A 7,344-nucleotide genomic window follows, 5' to 3' on the forward strand; every position below is an offset into this window, starting at 1 on the left:
TGTAGGGCGTGAGAAAAGCACTTTGCAGCTTGAATCAGGTTGTGCATATCCTCATTCTCCTCAAAGAGGATGTTTTCACACGGGCCATGCTTCAGTTTTCTGGCTTATCTTCTCATCACTTCCCTTGAGTAAAGCCATATTCCCAACACAGACCTTTGTTTTCTGATACTTTCCCGTATCCCTAACCCTTTCATAGGTGACTCAATATTGCTAGTTGTAGGACTTGCATGTGCAATTAAAATCCCATTATGTTTTGATTATGAAGGGCCCAAATGTTTCAGGCTTACCTCCCCACCTCCATACCCTCAGCAGGTGGTACTATTGAGAGATAACTAGATCATAAGAACAATAATTTCATTAATGTGAGACATCCATTGATGAATTCAGAGTTATTGATTTATCAGGAGGAGGACCCTTGTTGAAAGAAGTATGTTGCTGGGCAAGTGAGGGGAGATGGGTTGGGCCTTCAAAGGCATATCTACCCCTTGAGTCATTTCTGCTTTTGCTTGCTGGCAGACATTAGGTGAGCAGCTTTATTTTACTATGTGCTCCCTGCCTTGAAGTTCACATCATAGAAGCAAATGCATCTAGAACTATGAGCCAGCATGCATGGTTCCTTTTAAGTTGATCTGATAAAGCATTTTTTGTCACTGCAATAAAAATTGCCTCATATCATCTTTGACAATAACTTACAGCCTCATCATTCATTCATATGCAGCTTGTTTGCACAACCTACTGCAAGATCAGCTAAAATGTACTGGATTAAATAGTTTTCTCCCATTGGCCATAAATACAAATTGGAGTTAAGTAAGAAAGTTGAGACTATAGTATAAATCAGTTGTCTTCTCCTGAACATTGAAACATAAGGTTTGGATTTTAATTTTACCCTCTGTCCATCATCATCTTTCTAAGTTATTTTGTGGTCTCAAGTAATTCATTTCACTAACTTGTGTCCACTGTCTTATATTTAATAAATGGGTAGTGATATTCCAAATCTGAGATATTATATTTCCATGATTTATCAACCACTTTCTAAGAACAAGTTAAAATATCCATATGCCCAACATCTTGCTGTCATTACTACGTCATTTCCCCTCACTCACCACTTGTAAGCCTCTCCATCTAGGCCGCTAGCACAGATACATCTTCCATTGTTGTCTTTAATCTTGAGCTGTTTTGACCAATACTATGGACTGGGTGGTTTTGGTAACACTTATTTCTCGTTTATGAAACCCAGAAGTCCAAGATCAAGTTACTGAGTTGGTCCTGATGAGAACACTCTTCTGGCATACAGATAGAATTCCTTTATGGCTCATTACAGGGAAGAGAGGAGGGGGTCATCTGTCTCTTGCAAAGGAAGTGATCCCATCTTTGAGTGCTCTTCTGTGATGACCTCATTACCTCTTACAGCTTTCTCATGTAGGAAAGACTTCAACATTTCTTTCTCTATGGGAATTTGGGGGAACGAACATGAAGCTTCCGGAAACCCATAAACAGGAGTACAGCTATATTGGATCTTACTGTTCAGATGGAAAAGGAGAAATAGTGAAAAATAAGTCATAGTCAGGATTGCAACAAAAAAAACAGACTCCGCATTGGATGGTTATATTTGGGCGGTTAACTTAGCATGTGGAATAACACCTTTACTGTTCAGCTGAGTTCACAGAATTCTAAGTTAACGGATACTCTGTTTCAATAACAAAACAAAAAGTACTAAAGTTCAAATGCTTTAAAAGATATAGGAGCAAATATTATCTAAAGAAATGTTTCTGTTAAGTTTGTTAGCATCCAAAAAGGATCTCCCCAAGAATGTTTTGCTTTGGGTTAGTATTATTTTCCTTCTATGTGAATCGTCAATCCTTAATTTTTTAGGCACTAGGGAGGAGTGACTGAACCTAGCTAAGTCGAATCTCCATCGCTTTTATGTCTTTTCGTCAGCATCTGTCCAAATTTTTAAAGACATTTATAGCTTGCACTAAAGATTGCAAAGCAATTCCAGCTGTATAGACAAAACAGCTTTTTACAAAATGTTAGGCAAAAAATGAATTTCCTAGTCGAAACTTCTCTTGTGGATCAGCTCTATAATATTTTCTTAAATGATGTTCTTTTGTTCTGTGTATTTGCAAAAAAAGACAAGGTCAACAATCAATAGCAGTTACTGACTGAAAACAAAAGGGGGAGGGATGCCTGTCCCTTTTCACACCTAAATGTTTGAGAGTAAGTTGACTCTTGTGGGTCTTTATTGAGGATGTCACTTTCTTACATTCCTGTTCTCTCTGTATTTCTGTATTTTTTTTTTTGCTCCAGAAAGAGTTTAATAATGTTACAGTTAATATACAGATTTCTCAAAAGAAAAATTATATTTGTCATGCACCCCAAATGGATTGTTATTCTATGTACAGTCACAGAGAACTCTTGGAATGTTTCTTGAACTCCCACTAAATAGGCAGCTGAAGTAATCATTTAGGAACCACGTATTTCCATCTCTTTTCTATGTGGTTGGATAAACCCTTTAAAGATTCAGCAAAAGTTCTATGAGTCCAGAATGGCTCGTAAATTTGGGTCCTCTTCCTTGACTATTACACATCCTTTCCCTTCCTTGCCTGTTCAGCTACCTCCCAGTCCAACCCCACCTCCTCTCCTATGCTGCAGTTCTTCAAGCCTTCTATCTCCTCCCTCTCAATCTTCCTGTCTCCTAAAACATCATGAGGCCCAAGATATCTTACAGAGTCTTTCCTTTTTCCTAGCCACAGATGAGACACAATTTCCTACGTTCCTGGGCTTTTGCATCTCAGATAACACTCCTTTTCCAAGTGTTTACTACTCTATTTACCACAGGGATGGTCCCATAAGAGGAGCCATTGAGACTATTGAGACTTTCAGGGTAGTTTAACACGTGAAAGGAATAAAGGGCAAAACAAACATTGACCACATTTGGTGACATGGAAGAAAGCTTTCAGAAGAAGAGAGATGGTGGTGTTTATGTGTTTTCTTCAGAAGGAGGTTATTAATGTATATTGACAAATGTGTTTGCTGTTGATCTGTCACAAAAGAGATAAACACTACTAGGTTAACTTTGGTATCTTAGAATATAGTTTAGAAGTTATAGTTATGAATATATTTTGATCCATAGTCATCTTTGTGTACCAATTCTGACATACACACAAAAATAAAAACATACATTAGGAAAACAATGTCTTTTCAGTGACTAGTTCAAGAAAACTGAATATACATATACAAAAACAAGTCAAACAATCATAAATGGAGATATGAAACCTCTAGAAGAAACCATCCAGAGAATATTTCAAGACACCAATGTGGGCCAAGTATAAATGCACAAGTGGATTTATCCCAAACTAAGATATTCTTGCACAGTCAAAGAAAGATCCAGCAAGGTGAGGAGGACCTATGGGAGATGTTTGTAAAATCCCTATGTGACAAAGAATTAAAATACACAAAATGCAAGGTAGTCAATTGTATATCCACTAGTGATATTAACACTAGTAATGATGGTAATCTGATTTAAATGATTGAATGAGCTTAATAAAGACTTCTCAAGAAAATATAGTGGCTGAATATGTGTGTAAAGGTACTTAATAACACTAATCATGGCATAACTATGTATCAAAATGACAGTGGTTAGCATCTTAACTCACTTTAATACCAGCTACACTAGGCATAGTAGCTTTCATTTAGGAAGACAATATAAAGAGAAAAATAAATAAAACAAAGTAAGTCCAATAAACTGAAGGGCAAAAATAAATGATAGCAAGGCTGTGGAGAAAGGTACAGCCTTACATCCTCTGATAGGAATGTAACTGAATTCAGCCATCATTCAAAACAGTATTCTCGATGCAAATAAGTGGTAAATGTTTGAGGTAGTAAATAAGTTGTCATCATGATTTGATCATTATTTACTATACATGTATATGAAAATATTATACTTAATCCCCCAAATATATACAATGATATACCATTTGTATAAGTACAGATACAACAAACGCTTTAGCAACAGTTAGTGTATCAATAAAGTCATAGTGGTACAAAATATCCCAGTAGTGCATAATAATAAACTCTGTGAAAAAAATGGCACCACATAATTTAATTTTATTAAGAGAAACAAAGGTAAAGTGGGACCCAATTTTAAGTCTGTTGTACACTTGTAAAAATAATTTTAAAGAAAATAATAAAGCTATATTAAATGGGGGAAATATTTATATTCTACCTACTTATAATTGGGACTACTTAGTTAAATAAATATTAAGTCACTGTTTTTAACTAGACAGTCTACTTTAAAACACTTTATGAATGTGTCTATGCCAAGAACATATATTTAAATGATTGTGCTCAATACTTGTTTAGTTAAATGTTTGTTATATTATTTAATAGTGTTTAATATCATGTAATATACTGATCATTTCTTACACTTCATGATCCAGCTAACTTACATTAAAAACAAAACCAATTAGGTCTAGAGAAATGGCTCAGTGTGGAAACCAGGGTTTAGATCCTCTGCATCAGTAAGTGTTAGGCGCCGGTGGCAACCTGCCTAGCTAGACTGGCTGAAGGAAGGGGGTCTGAGTTTAAGTGTATAAGGAGAAAGGAAACAAGGAAGATTCCCAGAGTCAACCTCTGACCTCTTCACACACATGCACACATACAGTGCACCCACATAGACATGTGCAGCCTCACACACCGGAACGTGAAAACATACATGCATACGTACCACACACACACACACACACATACACATGCAAAAAATAATAAAACAAATGTATAAACATTTGTCAGTGCTCTCTGTCAATTGTTGAATAAAGATTTCTTCCCTTGCATATCTCTCCGTAATGGGTCCTTAATCCATATAAACCACCATTCAGAAGCGTGTGCTTTTTAATCTATATTTTAAAGAACATTCCATTAACAGGTATTATCGCAGTGTACAGTACTAACATTTATTTTAGATAAGACATGCTTGCTGCCTCCATGTGCTTTCTATGCAGTTATTTTGGCTAACATTGATAGAGAAAGAAAAATGTTCTTTGTCTAATCAAATAGTGGAGGAAAATAAAACAATTGTGATCATTTATTGTTGTCTATTAGAATGGGACAGCACAAGTGGTCTGCTTCATCCAGCTTAATGTGACTTTGCTAAATAAATACTTTTAGACAAATGAAATGGCCTCTTGTCACCCTGCGTTTACTTCTCAATCCATTCCGGAACTCTTGGCCACGCTGGAGCACATACTATGCGATGGGCTGAGAATGACATTCCGTGATGGTCTCTGTCTCTGCAGGATTCTTTTGCAGGAGAACCTTCTCAGTAATGTCAGCAGTTTTTCTGCAACATAAACCCCACAAAACAATGTTCAAAAGAGTATGAATCAGTGATAATACTTTTTAGATCCAAAAGGTAATTCTAATATGTCGGTCTTCACATTACAGTGCAGTATAACTTCAATTTGCTGTGAAATCGATACATGTGTATTATTAACCTATGAAAGCATATATTTATGTACACATATAATTTCACCCAAATTTGCTATTAGATATTTATACTCTACCACCTAAAATGATTAATATTCTACTCTCTTCTTTTTTTCAGCTTTTTAGAACAAATTTTTAACATTCCAATGCAAATATTACTTCAGGCATATAACCTCGCCTTTAAATTTTCACATACTCCCCCCCTGACATGTTTATGTTATAGAGAAAAATTAATTAGGTCTTTTAAAAAAATGAAGTAGAAGATAAAAATATAAATTTTCATTTAACATGAGTTCAAATTAAACATATTTAATATAGTATTCACTACACTCTATGAGGCCAGAAAATCTCAGTGACAGCAAAATGCTAACTACAAAGGCTATATTTTATTTTTAAACTGTAAGAAAAAAAAAGGATGTTTAGGTAACTGACCCCGCTTATGCATGTATGCAAATTGTATGTATGCATTCACATTTATGAAGTGAAAGGGGTCATTTGAATAAAAATCTACTGTTTTCCAAATATGGTTGAGAGATGGATATTTGCAGATATTGTAAAACTGGCGGTTTTGGTTTATACCATATAAATAAAATTAACTAGCTGGTAAGATAAAAATAATAGTTTCAAATATTTAAACAAGGACCAAGGCTCTATCTGCCTCTCTGTACAGAATAACTAACTGTGCTAGCTAGTATACCTTCAAAATTGGAAGGCCCATATCCCACAGTGACATAAAGCTACCAAAGCGGGCTCCTTTGTCCATGGCCTTCACTGTACATTGGTCAGAAGTGTTTACTATGTAAATCTTATCAGACAAAGCAATTAGGGTTGTTTCTAAACTGATCTCATGGATATGTATTACTTCAGAGTTTTTCTCCCAAACCTTACCTGTTCTTTTTTAAAATACACAACTCTTATTGCTTTTAAAAGGTATACGTTTTAAAAGGTTATTTTAAATGTTTCTGTTTGTAGGATGTGCAGAAAAGCAGCTTTAGGTTCACTGTCTGCATTGATGTCAGTCTATCTGAATATATGAGCCTGGGCCGGTTCATGCAAAGTATTTTCACCCCAGGGCCTTTGTTAAGATGAAGAGGCCCTTCTGATAGCCTAAGGCCATGCATGACACCTTGTTTGGTCTTCCTCTGCAGCATTAGCTGCTGGTAAGTAATGGAGGCTGTCGGCTACAGTATACTAAGCACGAGGAGTGGGACACTATTTTTCTAACAGCGTATTTGAAAGCAAAGTGTACCAAAAATTAGTTGCTAAGCATTTGCATTTTCTCTCAACTTTGCTTGCTCTTAGCAATTAAACTGCAACTCCTGTAGACAGAATATATTCGTCAACAGAAATAGTTGGAAAGCACAGGTCCACCGCCAATAATAACAATAATGCTCTTTAATTGGCCAATGTTGTATTGCCACAGGACTTCTTGGTTTTCTGACTTCTGGTTGAGCAACAGTGGCATCCAGTGGCCAGATAATTGTTTCCATGATAAAAGTGTCACCAGCACTTCTAAGGACAGGTCTAAATGCTTCTGGTGTGTGCAGACTAAGCAGATGAATGTGCTGGAAAGAACAAATCAAACGTCTGCTTCCAAAGCAACCCTGGATCAAATCTAGGTCATGAAATTTGGCTCTGACAACTAATAAATACTGACAATTTCCCCAACATTTCTTAATAACTTCAATTTAGGGTACCAAAGGAGTCTACTGTGTATCCTCTTGCTGACCTCATTAGCTATAGCCTGTGATACTAGATATTTTTCCCTACAGTGAACTGGCCACTATGGTTCTATGTTAAAACATCTGGCAAAATCAAAACCTTTAAAATAGCTACATCACTTGTGCTTAGCACTCACTT

Source organism: Onychomys torridus, chromosome 23 (genome assembly GCF_903995425.1).
Source record: "Onychomys torridus chromosome 23, mOncTor1.1, whole genome shotgun sequence".
Classification (NCBI taxonomy): Eukaryota; Metazoa; Chordata; class Mammalia; order Rodentia; family Cricetidae; genus Onychomys; species Onychomys torridus.